A 24,276-nucleotide genomic window follows, 5' to 3' on the forward strand; every position below is an offset into this window, starting at 1 on the left:
TTAGCCTTCCCCCAATTTAGCACATTCATCCTAGGACCACTCTTATCCTTGTCCACCAGTACTTTAAAACTTACTGAATTGTGGTCACTGTTACCGAAATGCTCCCCTACTGAAACATCTAACACCTGGCCGGGTTCATTCCCCAATACCAGGTCCAGTACCGCCCCTTCCCTCGTTGGACTGTCTACATATTGTTTTAAGAAGCCCTCCTGGATGCTCCTTACAAACTCCGCCCCGTCTAAGCCCCTGGCATTAAGTGAGTCCCAGTCAATATTGGGGAAGTTGAAGTCTCCCATCACCACAACCCTGTTGTTTTTACTCTTTTCCAAAATCTGTCTACCTATCTGCTCCTCTATCGCCCGCTGGCTGTTGAGAGGCCTGTAGTAAATCCCCAACATTGTGACTGCACCCTTCTTATTCCTGATCTCTACCCATATAACCTCACTGCCCTCTGAGGTGTCCTCTCGCAGTACGGCTGTGATATTCTCCCGAACCAGTAGCGCAACTCCGCCTCCCCTTTTACATCCCCCTCTATCCCGCCTGAAACATCTAAATCCTGGAGCGTTTAGCTGCCAATCCTGCCCTTCCCTCAACCAGGTCTCTGTAAATGGCAACAACATCATAGTTCCAAGTACTAATCTAAGCTCTTAAGTTCACCTGCCTTACCCGTAATACTCTTGCATTAAAACATATGTACTTCAGGCCACCAGACCCGCTGTGTTCAGCAACTTCTCCCTGTCTGCTCTGCCTCAGAGCCCCACTGTCCCTATTCCCTAGTTCTCCCTCAATGCTCTCACCTTCTGACCTATTGCTCCCGTGCCCACCCCCCTGCCATACTAGTTTAAACCCTCCCGTGTGACACTAGCAAACCTCGCGGCCAGGATATTTATGCCTGGACCAGACAACGTGAAACCTTGTCCTCTTGCTGGTCCCAGGGTTCATCCTTAAACATCACATCCTGTCCCATCACCAAAATCATCTACTTCCCCCCTGATCAACATTAATCGATTCTGCCCCTTTTGCTCCTGAAACCTTGTTCCCGTGTTCTACTACGCCATTACTCCATTGATGCCTTTTGTTCCTGAAACCTCAAAGTAATTTGGCAACGCTGCCCGTTCCCCATGTCTTCACTGCCCCACAGTGGCTTTCTGTGCCCCCAACACACCGTCAAAACCTTTCACTGCCTTGATTCTCACGGTATCTTTCTTACACCCTCTGGACTGAACCCTAACATCACTCCCCTCGTCCTTCATCCTACCATTGGTGACACAACCATCATGCCTCCAATCTCAAAACCCCTTTCTTTACGTCCATTCAACCTCTCTTTGCATTTGTTAAAATTATCATTTTCATTTCTAAAGCAGCTTCACTACAGTAAAACATTCCAAGAGGCTTTTACAGGAGAGTCAAAGGACAGATTTTGAATCTGAGCCATGACAAAGAGAACAAAGTGTTCGAGGAGGAAGAGGCCGAGTGGTTTAAAGAGGCAATTCATCAGAGGTGAGAACCTAGTTAGCTGAAGGCATAGCCAAGAACATACACAAAAGGCCAGAATTTGAGCAGTGCAGAAATCGGAGGGTAGTGCGGCTGGGTGGAGGTTAGAGAGCTGAGGAGTGAGGCTACTGAGGGATTTGTAAACAAGCATGAGGATTTTACATCTGAAGCATTGGCAGCCCAGGAGCCAGGTCAACCACAAATTTCTGATCAGGCATTTGGTCACCTTGCCTCTGGCCTCTACTTAATGCCTTCCACCATTGTCCACTTTCCTGTATCTCTATCAATTTGTGTGTACAAGATGTTTTTTTAAAAACCATTAAAACTGCCATACAAATGTGTCACCACAGATCCTCTCAGTATTCTCTCTCCCTCTGGGACTTTCCACAACAAAGGATGGTTCTCAGTCAGCAGCTTATGTGGAATGTACCAAACTATCTGCCCCAGTAACCAAAAAAGGTTTTCTGCGAAAACTCCATGACCCATGGGCCGATAGCAGCTTCATCCACAGCCCACACAAAAACATGCTTACGCTTGTAAAAGAACAGCAATTCTCAGGCCTGGAGTTGTGTTGGGGCAGAGAAACCAGACTGCACGAGGAGATATCCTGTGTTGCTACAAGAGAACCAGAATGTGCCAGATTCTGATCAGCCAAGTGACACATTCCTTAAAGTCTGCCTCTTTGGCCAACCTTTTGGTCACTTGTCCCTAATCTCAGATCAGGTTAGGAAGCAAGCTTCTTAAGGCTGCAACCCAGAGAAGGTGCATTAGCCCCAGCTAAATGGACATTCCCGAAGGACAGGGAATCCAGGAGTTGGGTGATCTGAGCCACGGATGACACCAATCAGTTCACTAAGTGTCCAACATTAACCGTCCCACTACATTGTGCAGCAAAACACATTCATGTTGATTGGTTAAGCCCCTGTTATTTCCTAGCAGTCGGAACCACTGTGGGCCAAATTAACTAACATGATATCCCAGTTCTCTTATTCCGTCTTGCAATTTCCCCCAACCTTTCTTTTCAAGGTGATAACCTGTAACCTAACTCCATGTTTGGATGGATGGCCTGGAATTCTCCTGCCCAACAAAAATCTATCAATCTCAGTGTTGACATTTTGTATTTGGTAGTTCCAAATTCCCACTACCTTATTGCAAAGAAGTGCTTCCTCACATCATCCTGAACAGCCAGGATTAGGGCAAGACAGAGAGGAGACGACATTTTTTCAACTCTCAGAGAGAGGATAGTGAATCTTTGGAATTCTGTATTTGAGGTGAGGGGGGGGGGGGGGGTGAAGAGGGACAATGGATGCTCAGATGATATTTATATTCAAGTCTAAGAACCTTTGGATTTGAAGGAATCAAGGGATATTAGGATCAGGCAAGAAATAGAAACTGAGGCCAAAGGGAATGCCACAGTCCTGCTAAATGGTGGAGCAGGCTGGAGGGAACATATAAACTTCATCTTCTCCTATTTCCTATGCTCTTTGAGAGAGCAGCAATTCAGAATTAGCCTGCAGCACAAAAAACATCTTTGGTTTGAGAAACACTCAGGGGAAAATCGGGCAATGGAGCATAAACGTGAGATAAAGAAGCCACCTTTAACCAAAGCGCATGATCAGTTACCCACTGTTGAATATTCCTCCCACACGTGGACAGACACACACACAGGGAAAAATACGGGTATACACACAGACACAAAAAAAATGGTTATCTTCTTCCCAATAATATTCTGCCCCTCTTAAACAATGCATCTGGATGCCATATCTCCTGGTTGACCACTAACTGAGGGAAGGGTGCAGCTTAGCGTGGGAGGGAGTCATATAAATTCTGGGAATCGCCAGCTTCATTTCCTCCGCTGTCGAGATTGACACTTTACTGTCAGCCAAAGTGGCATTAGGAGTGCTTTCATTGGCCTGCGTTTCCCCATACTCGGGAGGAGTCACCATCAATGCAAAGGGAGGGGAGAAAACAGCGAGGGGGGGGGGGGGTTTATGTGCCAGGGTTTAGAGAACCCCAAAGTGCATAATGGAGTTCACCTGACCCACAACTTTTAATAGAATGTGGTATGGGGAGCACATGGCCCACTCTACAGGTGTGGCACTGCAGAAATCGAAAAGTATTTTTTAAAACAAAACAATGTTTATCCTATGAACTCAAGTTAACCTTTTTAAAACAGACAGTGAACATCTTAGCAACCATCAATTCAGATACAACCCCCAAAGAATACAACACTAAGTAATCCTTAATAAATTCCCAAACAACATCCAGAAGACAAAAGAAACACCTTTCAACAGAAGTACACCAGGTTTACATTCACTACTAAGAACATTTATAATTCTGAATTCAACAAATGATCAAGAGATAGTCTTTTCATGGCAGAGAACAACAGTGCACCTGCTTTGTCTGGCTTCAGCTCCAACACTGAAACAAAACCAAATAAACCACAGACACACCCAAGCTTTTCTCAAAGTGAAACTAAAAAGCAGAACCAGAGCTCAGCTCCACCCACATCACTGCAGTAACATGAGCAGACAAACATTTCTTAAAGTGACACTCTCATGACACCTCCCTCCCTCCCCCCAAGAAAAAAAAATAAACCATCATCTTCAAGATGGTTTCATTTTTCACTATCCATTAAGGAATGCACACAGTAAATATACATTTTTGTTTCAAAAAACAACACACGCAAACAAGTATAACAATATAGTCCTTTTTTTTTTTCCTCCTCCTCCAACTGGAATCCTTCTCGATTGACAGTCTCTTTGAACAAGAAGGTCTCTGCACGATCCGTCCATTTCTCTACGCCTCGGCATGTCTCTTTAAAGTCAGATACTTCAGTTCAATCTGATCACAGAGTCCCTTGTAATTCTCCAACACAGGTACATTGATTATCACAGCTTTCAGGCCATCAAATGCCTGTTGAAAGTCCGCTATCCACTGAAGTTTTTGATGTTTCTTCAGCAAGTCCATCAGTGGAGCAATCACGCTACAAAACTTCTGCACAAATGTTCGATCAAATCCACTCATGCCAAGAAATCGCATTATTTCCCGTTATGTTGAGGGTATTGGAAACTCCTCAACAACTGTTGTCTTCACATCCCATGTGACCATTCGACCGTATCCGTTTGTATGGCCAAGGAAAGCGACTTGGGCTTTTCCAAATTCACTTTTGGATAGGTTTATCACCAAACCTGCCTCCTGAAGTCGATCGAATAACTCCATCTGCTGTTTTAAATGTTCTTTCCATGTCCGGCTGAAAATTACCAGATCGTCGATGTATACCGCACAATAGGGTAATCCTGAAACGACTTTGTTAATTAACCGTTGAAATGTGACTGGGGCATTTTTCATGCCAAATAACTTTGAATTGGTATATAACCGCCTGGAGTCACAAAAGCTGAAATCTCCTTCGTCCTTTCGGATAAAGGCACCTGCCAGTAACCTTTAAGTAAATCCAGTTTGGAAATAAAAACTGATTAATTGTTTTTATTGTTTCCACTGGCAAAACTACGAACTTTCAATGTCTTGTCCGCTACCAGTTTCATCACATTGTGAAACTTTTAAATGTTGTCTAGCCAATTTACCTGCTCTATTTAATCATTCCCTAGAATTTGACACGTAATCTAGTAATGTAATTTCTGATTTCTCACTCACCAAATTTCCCTTAATCAATTTAAGTGGTCCTCTTGCCTCATGACCAAAAATTAGTTCAAAAGGACCAAATTTGGTTGACTCATTAGGTGCATCCCGAATTGCAAACTGTACGAATGGAATTCCTTTATCCCAATCCTCTGAATAACCTTGACAATAAGCCCTCTTATGCCACCTTTCTAACGCTCCCTGCGATTTTGGATGGTACGCTGTTGATTTAAATTGTTTTATTCCTAAGCTATCCATAACTTCTTTGAATAACCTGGAGGTAAAATTTGATCCTTGAACCGATTGTATTTCTGTGGGTAGTCCATATCCAGTAAAGAATTCAAGTAACTCCTCCACATTCTTTTCAGCTGTAATATCACGTATTGGAATGGACTCTGGAAACTAGACACATCCATTATAGTCAAAAGATATTGATTCCCACTTTTCCTTTTAGGAAGCGGTCCTACGCAATCAATTAAGACCCTTGTAAAAGCTTCCTCAAATCCTGGAATGGGTATTAAGGGCGCTGGTTTTATCACTGCTTGAGGTTTCCCTATCACTTGACATGTGTGACATGATTGACAAAATGTAACTACATCTTTATGAGGCCAATAAAAATGTTTTTGTATTTTAGCTGGACTTTTCCTTATTCTCAAATGACCTCCCACCGGTACCTCATGTGCAACTCGCAACACCTCCTTTCTATACCCAATGGCAATACTACTTGATGAACTTCTGCCCAATTTTTATCTGCCTGCATATGCAAAGGTCTCCATTTTCTCATCAAGACATCACTTTACGGTAATAACACTCTGGTATACTCTCAGATTCCTCTTCCGTACCTGCTTTCTGATATATACATCTGTTTTATTTCCATATCTTTCTGTTGTAACTCCGCCAATTTTCCTGAACTAAAAATATCTGCCTCATCCTCCACCTATTCTTGTTCTTTTTCAACCATCTGATCAAAAATGGTTTCTGATAATTGCACTTCAACTTCATCTTCACTCTTTGATTTCTCCTCTTGTTTTAACCTGTGACTTTGCGACCTTGTTACTACACAATCTGGAAAAATCCCAGGATATTCGTCCTTCAACACTTCAGTTGTCCGATTTTCCACTGGCTTATCAACCACAGTAGGCATCACTCCCACTTGCGATCCAGCTATATCATTACCCAAGATGAACTGGACAAGATAGTATATCTATTACTCCTACTACCACTTCACCACTCTTCACTGGACTTTTCCACCTTACCTTATATAATGGAACACTACTCCTCTCAATCTGAATTCCACATATTACCACCTTTTCTGGCAACATTCTTCCCAAACTACATAACTTATCATCTCTTACCATTAAAGATTGACTAGCTCCCGTATCTCTTAAAATTGTGACTTCTTTACCTGCTCCTCCTGATACACGAGTAAACTTTACCCTCACAATTCTTTAAAGATATCTGGCACCTTCTGATCAATCACCTCTTGATCAGGCTGTACAATCTTTTGCACCTCCTTCGCTTCACTTGGGGTTTTCCTTTACTACTTTAACAAACCCCACGGTCTTATCCTGTTTTACCACGTCACCTAGTGCTTTTCTTCAACCACCAACACTGTGACTTTACATGGCCTGTGAAAACATTTGAAACTTTTCATTTCTTTTCCACCCTCCTGGATTTCCTTTATAATCTGAGGTACACTCTCCTTATTTCTCATCAGATCACCTTTGCCTCTACCACTTTAGTATTTCTCATATCCCCAGTTTCTATCCTTCACAGGCTGAAACTGATGTCGGAAACCAAGCTTTGATTTATGAACTAATTCATAATCGTCTGCCATTTCTGCTGCTAACCTCGCAGTTTTAACCCTCTGCTCTTCCACACGAGTTCTCACTACATCAGGAATTGAATTTTTAAACTCCTCCAAAAGTAGAATTTCTCAGAGCTTCATACGTTTGATCTATTTTCAAAGCCCTTATCCACCTATCAAAATTACTCTGTTTGATCCTTTCAAACTCCATGTATGTTTGACCAAATTCTTTCCTTAAATTTCTAAACATTTTGTCTGTAGGCTTCAGGCACTAGTTCATGTGCACCGAAGATGGATTTTTTCACCTCCTCATATGTCCCAGATACCTCCTCTGGTAGTGGTGCAAACACTTCACTAGCCCTACCTACCAGCTTTGTTTGAATCAGTAATACCCACATGTCCTGTAGCCATTTCATTTGTTTAGGTACCATTTCAAATGAAATGAAAAAGGCTTCTACCTCCTTCTCGTCAAACCTTGGCAATGCTTGGACATATTTAAATAGATCCCCATCAAGCCTTCGACTATGACGCTCTTTCTCACTACCCTCATCACTATCATCCAACTGTACGTTTTCCTTTACATCTGCCAATTTTAACTGACTGTCATGTTTCATGGACATTTTCTGAAGTTCAAACTCTCTCTCTCTTATCTTTTTCCCTGATCTGTATCTCCCTTTGTCTTTCTTTTTGTTCTGCTAGGGCTATTCTTTTTTTTCTCCTTTCGTCTCTCGCCTTTTCTTTTTCCTCTCTCTCTTTCATATTCAAGCTGCTTTAATTCTTTCTCATGTTCGATTTGTTTAATTTGTAACTGAATTTTTGCCATTTCCAATGAGTCAAACTGTATCTCAGGCAACTTTAAATGCTTAGCCACCGCCATAATTACCTCATCTTTTCGCATTGTCAGGTAATGTTAACTGCAATGTTTTTGCCAAATCCAACAGTCTGCTTTTAGTCTCTGTCCGTAAGGTACTGCGTGTGACCGTCTCCACCCCCCAAAAACCTCCGAGCCTCTGAAAGAGCCATTGTCCCACAACACACTCCCCACTTAAACTAAAATACCACACCTGAAAAGCAACCACAATATGCTCACCCCTCACTGCCTTTAAATTCACTAAGCCAATCCAAAAGAAGGACTTTTATCCCGAACGAGGCCCCAATTTGTTATGGGCCAGGGTTTAGAGAATCCCAAAGTGTATCATGGAGTTCATCTGACCCACAACTTTTAATAGATTGTGGTATGGGGAGCACACGGCCCACTCTACAGGTGTGGTACAGCAGAAATGGAAAAGTATTTAGGGCAAAACTATGTTTATTCTATGAACTCAAGTTAACCTTTTAAAAACAAACAGTGAACATCTTAGCAACCATTAATTCAAATACAACCCCCAAAGAATAGAACACTAAGTAATCCGTAAGCTGTCCTTTTAACATCCAGAAGACTTTTTTTTTTAAAAAACTTTAAACAGAAGCACATTAGGTTTACATTCACCATGGAGAACATTTATAATTCTGAATTCACGAAATGATCAAGAGCTAGTCTTGATGACAGAGAGAACATCAGTACACCTGCTTGGTCTGGCTTCAGCTCCAACACTGAAAACAAAACTAAAACACACCCTGCAGCCTGCTCAAAAATGAAAGTAAAAAGCTGACAGACAGCCCAGCTCCACCCACTCTGACATCACTGCAGTAGTAAACACCCATTTCTTAAAAGTATTCACTACAGATATTTATATACACACCCATTTATAAAAAGGTACTCTCGCATGACACTATGAAGAACAATACTCAGATCTTATTATCTATCACATCCTCAACGCACGGGCAGAAACAACCCACAACAGAGGCTTGTTTTGGTCTTCTACCTGCGAGGCACAGCAGAGGCTTACTGGAAGACTCTGGATATCCCAGGGCAACATAACAGGGCCAGAGCCCTCCAAATAAAATGACTAATCTCCCAGCTAGGGCGGCCAAGCCTGGAGTCGCCACAAATTGAAGATCAATCTCCAGGACTCTGTTATATGCAACCCTGGAGTAAAATCATCGCAATAAAAAGGCTGTTTGCAGGCTGACAGTCAAGCATCAGCCAATTGGGTGAGGAGTCTTTTAGCTTCATAATTGGTGTAGGAAAGCAATAGGTCACAAGGATGGATGTGATGGCTCTGAATAATGGTTCAAGTGTGGGGGCAAGTCATGTGATGAAAACCTCCAGCGACACTCCAGTGGGCAGCCTTCCTCCCAGAGCATTATGAAGAACAATACTGGGATCATATCCCCAAGGCACGGGTTTAGAACGATGAATCAAATTAAAGGGGATTCCCAAAATCTTTGCCAATATGTTGGGACTCACACATAACTTCAGGGACATTGCAAACCAATGTCATTGACTTGTGTCAACAAGAAGACACCGAGTCCTCTGACACATTGTGCTCAGTTTTGTTTGTTTAAGATTTGTCACATGCACATAAACAAACAGAAAACAAGGCTTGCCAAAAGAGTCCTCGGTGACGGTGGTGCCCCTTTAAGAAAAGAGAGAATAAAATGGCCCAAGATATAAATAACGTTGACACACAGCAAACAGCCAGACTGTTAAAAAGTTGTTTTAACTACAAAGAATATGAAGGTGGAACCTGGTTCAAAGTTATGCTTTGACAAATAGGAGACTGGGCGTTGGGGGTCTTTCATAGCAAGCGTTGGGATATGCGGTCTCATTTCTGATTTTTTTAAAAACTAAGTCAGTCTTGTGCTGAAGCCACAGAGTCTCCGCCAGAGAATGTGTTGAACTCTGAGTAACCACTCTATCACTTCCTGCAGTTTCCGCACTCGATGTGTTCAGGAAACAATTGAAACCCCAAACACCCAGATTCAAGTACAGATTAACGGAGGTTTCTTCTTTCAACTGGTTCCTCAAATTAATAGAACTACACACATGTATCGTTGGAAATCTAATCAGATGCTTATTGATTTCCCCCCCCCCACTGACCAAGCTGCATTATCATGGTTTAGCTTTCCTTGACAAGAATCTGGAGGCTTGCCAGACAGACAAAACATTTTGTTGCTTCTCCAGTTTAGAGCAAGTGGCCGATAATCAGCTTTCTCTCAGCCTCGCTGCCGCATACAATATTCCCACCTACCCTCACCGTCCCTTTGCCCTGCTCTTTGGTGGGTATTCTGTCCAACCTTACACAAGTAAATGCCACGCTTTGGGTGTGGGGCCAACGCCGCTTTTTCACCAACGTCACGTTTAAGGCGGGGGTGGGGGGGGGGGGGGGCAAAGCCATGTTTAACGCACGGGGACCAACGTTGCATTTACAGCAAATGAGGGGCAAATGTTGTATTTCCAGAACATTATCATGTGTGAAGATTGGAGAGAGGAGGTGCTCAACAAGCCTTTGAAGGCTGCAGTCCCGGAGGCTGAACATTCTTTCACCACTATGCATGATATCACTTTACAAATAGTTTAAACATTAGTTTAAAAACTTCAAATAGCACAAATGTTAATTAATACATCCAAAGGAAACTATTGAAGGAATTAAAGCGTGTTATCATGTAATTAGGGTTAAACTTCACTGCTCAACACATTTCTATCCATTCAACTACCACCAAAGCCTTTCTGTTTGCTGTAGATAGATGTAGCAGTAACAGAGAAGGTGAGGAGTATATTTAGCTTCAGACACCCAGCATTGTTTCCTTGTTCTCTGTTGTGGTGATATGCATCACTGTATATACACAAGGGGTTAATGTAAATACACTACAACTAAGTAAACACTAGAGGGAGCACCGGAGATGTCATGACATGCAGACATACAGCTAATGAACACATAGAATAGGACACGCCCAATGGGCAGTCAAGACACCCAGAGGTGACTACATTACACAACCCATATACAAGGACAGGACACACATGCTCTGTGTTTTTGCACAGACATCTAGAGAGTAGGACAGGGCAGATCAGAAGCATCACACCCAACACGTGGCTTAGAGAAGACTGGTTAGTTAGACTGAGTTACTATAGCAAGATTAGCAGGAGAGTCGAATTCAAAGAGAACTGTGCTAATGGTTCAATAAATCACATTGAACTTACTTACTTCAAAATCTGGAGTATCTTTTGGTCAAAGCTGCATAGAGTTGCAGCCTGTGTTATCCCAGAGTACATAACACAACATGGTACCATTGGTGCCTGTTGAATCTATATAGTTAAACTCAGCAAGATCAGTGACTACCAGCAACAGCACCCAGGCAAGATTATGAGATTCCGGTTTCTCAGCAGCTCGGGTACCACGGCAATCTCAGTGCCAACTGCCGTGCATTCAAGTAGAGATTTGAGATTTACATGGTAGCCTCCGACCTGGATGGTGTGGCCGATGCTGAGAAGATAGGTGTTCTACTCACCTTTGCGGGTGGAAGTGCAACAGAAATCTTCAACTCCTTCAAGTACTCCAAAGGGCAGGACAAGAGAGACTTCCAGACAGTCCTGGACAAGTTTGAAAACGAGGTAAACACAAAAGAAAAATCGGTAAAACTGGCGCCGATACTCACCACGAGGCAGAGGGAGGGATGCAACAGAAGTAAACGGCATTTTTGATTGGCAACCATCTTGCGTAAGAAACCGCACATGCGCAGTTCCCAAGAAGATGCGAACCGGCGAAACTGTTTTGCGCATGCGCAGTTGCGAAAAGAGCGCACAGTGAAGGAAAAGCGATCTGCGTACGCGCAATCCATTCCTACGCTCTACGTCACAAGCGTCATGACGTCAGAGGCCCCGGAACACGCCAACTTAAAGGGGAAATGACCGAAAATAGTGAGAAACAAATTTTAGCGCCAGAAAACACAATTCTTTCACCTGGAACGACAGCACAATGCCTGAACTTCGACCAGTAGCTGAAACTAACCTCCGCAAAATCCTGCAACAAGCAGTTAGCTCCGCCCTAAGAGATGGTTTAGTCCTTGAAGACTACGACTCAGACGATGATTACGTCATTGGGCATGGCGATCTCAGTACCTAATCCGAACCGCAACGAAATGTGTTGTACCGACACAGTCATGGACGAGTTCCTCGGATTTGAGGATCCTCAGCCCAGCATAGATGACATCCCGACCCATGAGTATAGGATTCTGCTGCGGCCTGAAGCCAAGAGACAGAGAGCGGTACAAGCCCACAGAGAGCGGCCTGCTGCCAAGAGAGTGGTCCACGCACCACGAAGAGTCCCCGACTCCGCACAGAAAGCGATGACAGACTCCACAGCTAAACCACTGCACGACTCCGTTGAGTACACAGATCGAATGCACAGCGAGACCACTGCACGACTGCACACAGGGAACGATGCCAGACTCCACAGAGAGAGCGATACAAGCCTCCACAGCGAGCTCGCTGACAAGTCTCCACGATGGAAGCAACGCAAGACTCCAGAGCGCAGTCCATGCATGATCAAGACCATGAAGATCCAGCAACCTTATCTGAGCAACTAGCAGCAGACTATGACAGTCTACCAAGCTCACGTGAACAACAAAAAGACTATGACAGTCTACCCAGATTATTTGAGCCACCAGAAGAAGACTCTGACAGTCTCCCAGCTCATCTAACCGACAAGACGACACTGAAGGTCTACCCACTGTATGTGTGACAAGTGACAAAGGCTTCACAATTCCCATACAAGATGTGCGACATCTCAGCAAGACTGACAGATCTCAGTTAGTATGTACAGAGGCACTCGACAATCAAAGTGAGGCTTCTAGTGACTCCAGTGACACCACGTTAATTTAAACCTCATCTACTCGAGCCTTTCCACAAGAACCTGAAATGACTCCAGACGGGGAGCATCAAGAAACCGAAGATGATTCCAATGAAGCGGACATGACTGCAGACGGGGAGCGCCGAGGAATCAGAGACGGCACGCTCAATGAAACAGCAGATGCCACGAAGGACACTGACACAAGTAACTTTGTGAAGGACTCGCATTATCCACTCGATAAGGATGGCAGACTTCCTTCCCTAAAGTGAACCAAATGGGTTTTTACAATATTCAATGAGAGTAGTAACGGTGACCAGCAGACTGGCTCCAGCTTTATATTCCAGATTTATTGAATTTGACATCCTGTTATGGTGGGTTTTGAACCCATGTCCCCAAAACATTAGCCTGGGCCTCCGAATCACTAGCTCAGTGACACTACCAGTAAAAGTGTTTTACAGCCAATGAAGTAATTTTGAAGTGCAGTCACTGTGGTAATGTAGGGAAACACTGTAGCCAATTGCGCACAGCAAACTCCCACAAACAGCAATGGTGTAAGAACCAGGTAATGCATTTTATTGATGTGAACCGGGCGGCACGGGGGAAAACAGTGGTTAGCACTGCTGCCTCAGTGCCAGGGACCCAGGTACAATTCCGGCCTTGGATGACTGTGTATAGTTTGCACATTTTCCCAATGTCTGCATGGGTTTCCTCTGGGTGCTCCAGTTTCCTCCCATGACCCAACGATGTGCAGGTTAGGTGGATTGGCCATGGTAAAATTGCACCTTAGTGTACAAAGATCTGCAGATTAGGTGGGGTTACAGGGATAATGGAGGAGTGGGCCACGGGAGGGTGCTCTGTCAGTGGGCCAGTGTAGACTTGATGGGCTGAATGGCCTCCTTCTGCACTGTAGGGATTTGATGATAACGAAGGGATCAATATTGGCCAGTGCAGCAGGTAGAAGACATCTTCTTGCCTGGCTCCTCTCACCACGCCTGGACCCCCTGGACCCCCAGGACACCCCCCCCCCCCCCCCATTCTTCTTGAAATAGCATTGTGGAATTTTATACCCCCTTCAGACAGGCCTCGATTTAATGCCTCACTCAAAATATGGCACCTCGGACACTTTTGCATACCCGCAGTACATGCAAATTGGAGTCAGACAGGTGTTCCCCCTGCTCCAGCTCCATTTCAAGACACAGAGCCTGGGCTTGGAATGTCACCGGACATTCCCAAGCAAGGGGGCTTTGTAGTTTAGCCTAGCAGCACATTGCCCCCACAGGACTCACAATCGGAGGGCCAGAACGGAATCCCAGCCTCCATCGATATTCCCAATTCCTTCCTTCCTGGAGGTAATGTGTCTGCTAGCTTCGGTACCGGAGGGTGGGAGAGGGAACTCCGAGATGAGGACTCCCTACTCGCTATTTAGGCACGTCCATTAGCTGATAGCAATGTCTATGAACCACCCCACCCCAACCTTCCCACTGAGGGCAGAAAATAGGGAACAAGAAATGTGTGGGCATGCAGTGGTGCGGAAGGATGTTCCAGGTTTAAATTTCTGCTCTCTGTTCAATTAGACAACTTCAGATGGGACACCAGGTGACTTATAAGACCATAAGACAGAGGAGCGGAAGTAAGGCCATTCAGCCCATCGAGTCCAGTCCGCCATTCAATCATGACTGATTTCAACTCCATTTACCCACTCTCTCTCCATAGCCCTTAATTCCTCGAGAAATCAAGAATTTATCAACTTCTGTCTTAAAGACACTCAACGTCCCGGCCTCCACCGCCCTCTGTGGCAATGAATTCCACAGACCCACCACTCTCTGGCTGAAGAAATTTCTCCTCATCTCTGTTCTAAAGTGACTCCCTTTTATTCTAAGGCTGTGCCCCCGGGTCCTACTCTCCCCTGCTAATGGAAACAACTTCCCTACATCCACCCTATCTAAGCCATTCATTATCTTGTAAGTTTCTATTAGATCTCCCCTCAACCTCCTAAACTCCAATGAATATAATCCCAGGATCCTCAGACGTTCATCGTATGTTAGGCCTACCATTCCTGGGATCATCCGTGTGAATCTCCGCTGGACCTGCTCCAGTGCCAGTATGTCCTTCCTGAGGTGTGGGGCCCAAAATTGCTCACAGTATTCTAAATGGGGCCTAACTAATGCTTTATAAAGCTTCAGAAGTACATCCCTGCTTTTATATTCCAAGCCTCTTGAGATGAATGACAACATTGCATTTGCTTTCTTAATTACGGACTCAACCTGCAAGTTTACCTTTAGAGAATCCTGGACTAGGACTCCCAAGTCCCTTTGCACTTCAGCATTATAAATTTTGTCACCGTTTAGAAAATAGTCCATGCCTCTATTCTTTTTTCCAAAGTGCAAGACCTCGCACTTGCCCACGTTGAATTTCATCAGCCATTTCTTGGACCACTCTCCTAAACTGTCTAAATCTTTCTGCAGCCTCCCCACCTCCTCCATACTACCTGCCCCTCCACCTATCTTTGTATCATCGGCAAAATTAGCCAGAATGCCCCCAGTCCCGTCATCTAGATCGTTAATATATAAAGAGAACAGCTGTGGCCCCAACACTGAACCCTGCGGGACACCACTCGTCACCGGTTGTCATTCCGAAAAAGAACCTTTTATCCCAACTCTCTGCCTTCTACCTACTCTCTGCCTACCACCCCAAGAAGGATGGTATTATAGTAAATCATGGGAGCACATGGACTGCAGTGGGTCATGGTGGCGGCCCTCACTCACCTTCTCAGGGATAATTAAGGAAGGGGCAATAAGTGCCGTCCAAGCCAGTGATGCCTGTACCCCAAGAAAGGATTTTAAAATATAAGAGCAGCTACACAAGTGACCTTGAACCTGGTGAATCACAGTCCACTAATAGCGGGAAGTGTACATCAGACAAGGTCGTGATTGGGCGCATCCACTAGGTCTGTTCCCCACTCACTGTCTAGGTTCACACATGAAGCACAGCCACTTGGCTACAATATTTGTAGGACCACACCTCAGCTTCAGGAGATGGAGGTGCATGGTGTAGCCAAAGGGGAAAAAATCCCACCTCCAAGGCTGTGAGTTGTGGCCAATAGAGGAAAATCACAAGTCAAAAAAAAAAAGCATTCTGCCCTCAGCCTCATGCAAAATGAAGCGAATTATCCAAACTGCTTCCTTTATTTATTTAAAAAACTGAGCTAACGCACACTTTCTGATTTAGGGGAACTTTGTTAAAGTATTTCCTTATTGATACAATCATCCTTTCATTTCTGTGCAAAATCTCCACAGGAACACCCATAATCAATCACTTACCGCCAGACTCTGCAACTCTCAACCTCCCTCCCCTTTCCACCAATTTAATCTTTTTCACGTCTCCTTTGTCTGAAGGCACCAACTCCAGGCTAGGTTAGGACAACATGGGCTCTTGGTTGCCCTCCAGGAACTGCCGAGACTGAGCCAGGGCAATGAGTGCCAGCAGGTCAGTAGACCCGAGCCCTTCTTCAGCTCAGGGCAGGGCTCGATTGTTTGAACAGTGTTATAGGCCAGAGTTTAGAGAACACCAAAGTGTAGCATGGAGTTTACCGCCACAACTTTTAATAGATTGTGGTATGGGGAGCACACGGCCCACTCTACAGGTGTGGTACAGCAGAAATGGAAAAGTATTTTTTAAGGCAAAACTATGTTTATTCTATGAACTCAAGTTAACCTTTTTAAAACAAACAGTGAACATCTTAGCAACCATTAATTCAAATACAACCCCCAAAGAGTACAACACTAAGTAATGCTTACGCTGTCCTTTTAACATCCAGAAGACTTACAAAAAACATAACCTTTAACAGAAGCACATCATGTTACAGTCACTACTGAAAACATTTATAATTCTGAATTCACCAAATGATCAAGAGATAGTCTTTTCATGGCAGAGAGATCAACAGTACACCTGCTCTGTCTTTTCAGCTCCAACACTGAAAACAAAAAACTAAAACACACCCTGCAGCAAACAGCCTAAAACAAAAGTAAAAAGCTGACAGACAGCCCAGCTCCACCCACACTCTGACATCACTGCAGTAATATATGACCAGCCAAACATTTCTTAAAGCGACATTCTCATGACAACAGATCTAGGCAGCTTCAACACCACACAACTTAACCATGAGGCAGTCACCTTCACACAAACAATGTTAGGGCAGAGTAATTCCCCCTACACACCATAATTTGACTTTGGCCTAACAAACAAAATTCTGAGGAACCTGCAACTTCAGAAAAACGCCACTTCGGGTCTGTTCAGGACAACTCCGAAACATGCTTTTGATAGCCCACTGATAAATCGGGTCTGTGGAACGGAGTTCGACAGACTAGGGAAGCCCCAGGTTTGACCCAGAGCTCACTTTGCCAAGTTAATTAATCGGAGCTGGGTCTGTTCTCCATATAATGATCTGTAATGCGATTGGTAAATTCTTACATCTCAAACCTCTCCTAGTCTAATCTCTACTTCCTGATTTATTTCATCTCCTCCTTTGGTCCCATCAGTGTTTATTTCAGGGCAGGAGGGGCAGTAATCCACAGATTTACAGTAATTGGCAAAAAAACTAACGGAGAAAGATAATTGCATTCCTTTTAATACAGTGAGTTATGATGATCCGGTGTGCACAGCCTGAAAGGGCAATAGAAGCAGAGTCAACAGTGACTTTCAAAGGGGAATTGGATAAATACGTGATGTGGAAATATTTGCAGGACTCTGGGAAAGAGGATGGCACTGGAACCAATCCTTTTGAAAAACCGGCCCAGACAATGGCCTCCATTTTTGCAGAGAAATCGAAACTTCTTTTGAGATGCCAACCTGCATCCACAGTCAATACCATCCTGACATTTACCATTTTGACTCACTCATGAGGAATGGGCACTCCGATTTCAAACCTCCCCGGTAACACTGCTTGCCCTGTGCTCCAGTGGAGGCACCATTGGTCATCTGGTTTACCACTAACCCTTCCCAATGATGGGCAAGTTATGGTTAGCAACAAAACCCTTCTAAATGACGGGAAAGTTACGGCTAGCACAGTAACGATTCTAAACAATGAGAAAGTTAAGGTTAACAGTCATCCTTTGAAATAATAGGCAAGTTATGATTAGCACAGTAACCCTCATAAATGATGGGCAAGTTATGGTTAATATTCTAAGTGATTGGCAAGCCCTAATTCATTATGATTTTTCATTTCCCTGTTCAACACCATTATAACATTGATAGTGTTGAGATAAAGGGGTATCCGAAAATGAATAACAAGACATTAAAGTGCTTTTCTTTACAAAAAGATAATTGTCCTTCCATTCCCTGCCAAATGGCCATGAATAATGATTAACTTCCAGGCGGTTAACCTAGACATTAATGTCACTATCATTTTTTAACCAGTGTGAAAATACTGTAGCCTCCAAGTTCAGCCTCGTTCTCCCTCTCATGACATTTCCAAGACTCACTGCATTGCTGTTGAGCTTTCACTTCCTGCAACTGAAGAGTTAAGAATGTGAATTTTACCTCCTGCTTCTCCGGTATCCTATCCCAATATCCCCAAAATCATGACTCACCAGACTGTCTCCTTCCTCAAACTCAAAACCATGGAGTTCTCTACATCACACTGCAATCTTTCCTCTCCTCTTGCACTCTGCTGGTTTTTCCAATCAGGAGCTTCACATGCCTCATCTCCTCATCAACTTTTACTGGAATGGGAGCAGGCCATTCAGCCCATCCACTCTGTTCCATGATTCAATTCAATCACAGCTGAGGAGCAAGAACCCAATCTTGAATCCAGTAGGCCCAAGCTAATGCTCTGGGGGCATGGGTTCAAATTCCACCATGGCAGCTGGTGAAATTTAAACCTGACCAACAAATCTGGAATGGAAAGCTAGTCTCAATAATGGTTAAACGCTCATCAATTCTCATAACAACCCATCTGGTTCACGAATATCCTGTAGGAAATCTGCTGTGCTTACCATGTGACTCTGGACCCACTGTAATGATGTTGACTCTTAACTGTCCTCTGAACTAGTCCAGCAAGTTCGAGGGCAATTAAGGATGGGCAACAAATGCTGACCCAGTTGGCTAGGCCCACATCGACGAAAGAATGAAAAAATGAATTGCCCAACAAAAATATCCTTACCCATCTCAAAAATGCCAACTCTGGTAGCCACAGCCCATTGGGGAAGAGAGGTGTGGGTGTGTGCGTGTGGGGGGGGGGGGGGGGGGGGGGGGGGCAAGGATCCTTCCATACTGCATCCCTCATCCAGCATGATGGCTTTCCTGCGTCCATGTATCTTGGCTCATCTCCAAGGTTTCTCAGTTTTAAACTAAACTAAAAAAAGTAAGGTGCCCGGTGGACTGAAAGACAGGCTCCAGCACGGATGGTTGAGAAATTGAATTTTGAATGAATTACCTAACTTTAGCTCACTCACCGGCCCCTGCATGCATTAATGAAGAAATCAACTGTTTGCCATTGGTGATGGAAGAGGGGAGCATCTCTATAACATGGGGCAGTCTGGTTAACCTCTCTGGACAGAGCTGGCTGAGCCACTCTACATGTAGGAGGGAGTTGGTTTTAAATATTGGATGGCAGTGGGCAATTGGTGAGGAGGCACTTGACTCCCAAGAGCCAAAATTATTTATACCTTGTGCTTTGCTTGGGGCGGGGGATTTTTTTTTTTAAAGCAACATTTCTGCCAACAGTCACTGACAGTATGGTGCCCTTGATGCAGAAGGACATTCAACAAAAAAGGCAATCGACCTCAGAGCCACTCCAGCAGTATGGACAGTCTATATCTCACCTCTATTATCAGCGATTTATTCTAACCAGGGCGCAAATTGATTAAATCAGCACAGCTCAAAACAACAAATCCAAGCTGTAAACTACACCAAATTCACACATCATAAACTACAAGGAGGACAGTCATTCTCATAAGATTTAGCCGGCACACTTGCCCTGAAATCAAAGATTCCAGCTTTGAAATCCCTGCTGTTCAATTACAATGTCTACAGTAAACAGTGTCAAACCGAGCTGGAGTACGGGTCTTCAAGAGGGCAACGCTCTGAGGGCGGGGACAGGCGCTAGACAAATGCAGACCCATCACATTCCTCCTCCCCCCCCCCCCCCCCGGCACCATGGAACAATGGGAAATGACACAAGTGTGCATTAACAGAACAAATTTTTTAAAAAAAACTTTAATTGAATAGTTATCGTTACCAATCCCCCACATTATGTATACACATAAAACCAGGAGCAAGAACCCAAATAAAACAGAGCTTGAGAAGCATAAACGAGTTGAGCTGGAGAACAATGGGGGGGGGGGGGGAAAGGAACTTGAATATTTTGGCGTTCATATTTATTTCCTCCGAAGGGTCCCCGAGGAGGAGGAAAGTTTTATGTAGAATTGGAGCGGCCATTCTCAAACCCCCACAACTTGCTCCCAGTCTCACAGATGACACCCACTCGCTTAAAACCGATCATCTGTAGAAGATTTCAAACGCAAATTGGTCAGATAGGCGAAGTACTCGATGAATAATAAATGAAACGAACGTCGGAAAGAAAGGGAGAAAGGAGGGGAGATAAAGTGTTTCATTTTTTTTTAAATTACAATTCCAGCAGCGTTGACAAGAGTTCGAAATATTTCACTTACCCTTGTAAAACTTTACCGAAAATCAAATCTTGGGATCTCCTATAGTTATCCAGCTGACCTCCAAACCGATTAACACCTGCTCGGGGAGGGGGGGGGGTCTTTTCCCTCCTTCCTTCCCACCCACCCTTCCAGGTGACAATCTTCGACTTCGAAAGAGCAGCAACAAAAAGTTTCTGGTGGCCGAGACAAACTTTGGAAAACTTTCCGCCGCTGCGTGTGTTTGTGTGTGAGAGAGAGTGGGAGAGAGAGAGAGAACACAACATGGTCACTGATTTAAAAAAACCTAAATCCAGCTACAAGGAGAAAATAAAATCAACAAAACACCCAACAAGCGGCCCGAAAACACTTCGCTTTCTTTCTCCCCCCCTCCTCCTCGCTTTTTTTTCCCCCTGCGGAAGTTCGTGTTTTACAAAAATGTAAAATATGACAAAGATTTGTTCAGACCTCTCTCTCTCTCTCTCCCTCCCTTTCCCTGCGCCGATTTGAGCAGAGCGGATTCCGCAGTGAAATTGACCCAAATGAAATTGACAAAAAGACTCACCTCCTGAAAAGTGCCCCTGTTATAGAAACAGGGGAATAGAGAAGGGGGGCGGGGGGGGATGTTAAAACAAAAACTCCCCAGACAACGACCCGTGAAAGGTTCCCCCCCCCCGTAATACTCCCTAAAATTGTTTTTTTATTTCGTTTAAAAAAAAGTTTAAAAACTTTTGTTGCTTCTCGACTTTTGCTCACTTCCTCCCCCCCCCCCCCCCCTTCCTCCTCCTCCTCCTCCTCCTCCTCCCGTTCAAATATTTCCCGAAGTTGACAGCGATGGTGGAATTTCAAGAATGAGATTCGGTATGAAATCAATCTCGAAGAACACAGGAGGAGGAGCTAAGCAACTTTGTGGAGAAGTTCCGCCCGCCTCCCAACTCCACCAAAGTTAGCCTCCTCCGCCAGCCAGCCAGTCCTGACACTTTGTCCCTCTTGGTGAGCCAGCTTTCCCTGGGACTTCCGATCAGCGCATTGTGTTGGCAAGGAGGGTACTTTTAGCCTCAAGTCTGGAGTGAGCATTGGTGCCTCCCCCTCCGGCTGGATCCTGATGCTCTATTTTCTCAACAAGACCTCCATTTGCAGGCGATCCCTGAAATTGGATAAGTGAAGTTCTGATCACTCCCCCATCTTAAAGTGACACTACCATATTAGCCCCTGACGTCAGGCTTTTTTTCCCCCAAAAACTCCTTTGCCCTCCCCTCCCCTCTCTCTCTATCTCCCAGCCAAAGAACTTCATGGGACTGGTGGGAAGAACTTTTCATAAACTCAGGAGGCACAGCCTCCCGGTAAAAGCGCCATCTAAAGAGTGGGAGACCCTGACATGTGTGGAAATACAGTTCTAATTCATCCCATTGGCCCAATCCTGAATCCATGATGGCAGCGAGGGAGACCTCACCTGGCGAAAGCAGGAACAAGGGCTCAATGTCATTTCCTCTTCAAATTATCGGCCACAAATTGTTTTTGCACGATTTGCAAAAATAATCTCTTCCCTCCTCTACCCTCCCCCTTCTATTCAAAGTCTTAATTCCACAAAATGCGTTTTATGCAACACCTTTTAACAACAATTTTAAAACATTTCTAAGCATAGAACGTCTCACATGCAGTGGACCATCCCAAAGCACTCCAAAGAAATGTAATCAGAGAAAATGTGACAATGTAACAAAGATATTAGGGCGGGGTGAGGGCTAACAGTCTGGTCAATTAGGTTTTAAAGAGTGATTTACAGGAAGAGTTTTAATGCTGACATAGAGAGGTTTATGGACGGTACTCCCCTTATAAAATACCAAGAGTGCAGAACATAGAACATACAGTGCAGAAGGAGGCCATTCAGCCCGTCGAGTCTGCACCAACCCATTTATGCCCTTATTTCCAACCTATCCCCCCAACCCCTCCTAACCTTTTTTGGACACTAAAGGCAATTTGGCATGGCCAACCCACCTAATCTGCACATCTTTGGACTGTGGGAGGAAACCGGAGCACCCGGAGGAAACCCATGCAGACACAGGGAGAATGTGCAGACTCCGTACAGATAGTGACCCAGCAGGGAATTGAACCTGGGACCCTGGCGCTGTGAAGCCACAATGCTAACCACTGTGCTACCCATCAAGGAAGGTAGCCATTCGGCCCATCGCGCCTGCACCGACCCTCCAAAAGAGCAGTCCAACCAGGCCCACTCCCCCACCCTATCTCCATAACCTAACCTACACATCCTGACACAAAGGAGCAATTTGGCATGGCCAATCCACCTAACATGCACATCTTTGGACGGTGGAAAGAAATCGGAGCACCCGGCGGAAACTCGTACAGGCACACGGAGAATTTGAAAACTCCCCACAGTCATCCAAGGCCGGAATTGAACCGGGGTCCCTGGCGCTGAGAGGCAGCAGTGCCACCATAATTTATTCAGAGAAAGAAGAGATTTGTCTTTAAATAGCACCTTTCACAACCTCAGGTTGACTCAAGTGAATTTACAGTCAATAGAGTGTGGTCACTGTTGTAAGGTAGCCAAATTGTGCACAGTAAGCTCCCCGAAACTGCAAAGTGAAAGCAATCAGTCGATGTTCTTTGTGATGTTGATTGAGGGATAAATATTGACCAAGATCCCAAGGAGAGCTGCCTGCTGCTCCTCTCCACAATGGTGCATATTTAGCACTTCATCTGACAGACAGCACCTCCAGCAGTGGGGCAACCCCTCTGTACTGCACCAGAGCATCAGCTTTTACTACGGTGGCACGGTGGTTAACAATGCTGCCTCACAGCATCAGGAACCCGTGTTCAGTCTGACCGTGGGAGACTGTGTAATGCTTGCCTGTTCTCCCCATGTGTGCGTGGGTTTCCTCCGGGTGCTCCAGTTTTTTCCCACAGTCTAAAGATGTGCAGGTTAGGTGGATTGGCCATGCTAAATTGCCACTTAGTGTCTAAATGTTTAAGTGCAGCTTTGGGATTGTGGGGATAGGGTGGGTGTGGGTGCATGGGCCGAGGTAGAGTGCTGTTTTGGAGGGTTGACGCAGACTCGATGGGCTGGATGGCCTTCTTCTGCACTGTAGCGATTCTATGATTCTCAGCACAATGGGAGTCCTGCAGAGGTGGCGGCGGCACAGTAGCATACAATTGGGAGGGTGTTACCCTGGGAGTCCTCAACATCAACTGTGGACCCAATGAAGTTTTATGGCATCAGGTCAAACATGGGTAAGGAAACCGCCTGCCGATAACCGCACTTTTTCTCAGCCTCCCCCCCTGCCCCCCCCCCCGCCGCCCCCCCCCCCCCCCTCCTCTCCCCCCCCCCCCCCAACTCCTTCATGTTGAACATCATTTGGAGGAAGAACTGAAGGTGACAAGGGTGCAGAATGTACTCTGGGTGGAGGCTTCAAAGTCCAACACTAAGAGTGACTCAGTAGTACCATTTCTGGTGCTACTGGTGGTTGCGTCTTAAAGGTCATTTCTGCTGGACTGGATCTCTGGCAGGTGGTGAGGGAACCAACAAGATGGAAAAACATACTTGACCATACCAGGAGCAACACCAGGCATATTTACAAATGGTGTGCCAACATGGTGAAGGTACATACAGGACTACTTGTGTGGTGAACAGCATTAGGAGCAAGTAATAGACAGAGCTAAGCAATTTCACAACCAACGGATCAGATTTAAGCTCTGCAGTCCTGCCACATCCAGTCGTAAATGGTGGTGGACAATTAAACTCAATGGAGGAGGAAGCTCCACAAATATCCCGATCCTCAATGATGGAGGAGCCCAGCACATAAGACCATAAGACATAGGAGCAGAATTAGGCCACTTGGCCCATCGAGTCTGCTCTGCCATTCAATCATGGCTGATATTTTCTCATCCCCATTCTCCTGCCTTCTCCCCATAACCCCTGATCCCCTTATTAATCAAGAACCTA

The 24,276-nt window shown here is 44.9% G+C and overlaps 1 protein-coding gene across 6 annotated transcripts in view; it reads right to left on the reverse strand.

Moving 5' to 3' along the window:
• Positions 1–21,076, reverse strand: part of tead3a (TEA domain family member 3 a) — a 346,400-nt gene extending 325,324 nt beyond the window's left edge. For 4 of the 6 annotated variants that reach the window (XM_072480605.1, XM_072480601.1, XM_072480606.1 and 1 more), the window contains exons 1-2: positions 20,884–21,076; positions 20,343–20,552 (exon numbers count right to left, since the gene is read on the reverse strand). The gene's annotated coding sequence lies outside the window, so the exon portion shown is untranslated. The remainder of the gene's footprint in view (positions 1–20,342; positions 20,553–20,883) is intronic. The other 2 variants (XM_072480607.1, XM_072480604.1) reach the window with 2 other exon arrangements.
• Positions 21,077–24,276: the final 3,200 nt, after the last annotated feature.

Source organism: Scyliorhinus torazame, chromosome 17 (assembly GCF_047496885.1).
Source record: "Scyliorhinus torazame isolate Kashiwa2021f chromosome 17, sScyTor2.1, whole genome shotgun sequence".
NCBI classification, from domain to species: domain Eukaryota; kingdom Metazoa; phylum Chordata; class Chondrichthyes; order Carcharhiniformes; family Scyliorhinidae; genus Scyliorhinus; species Scyliorhinus torazame.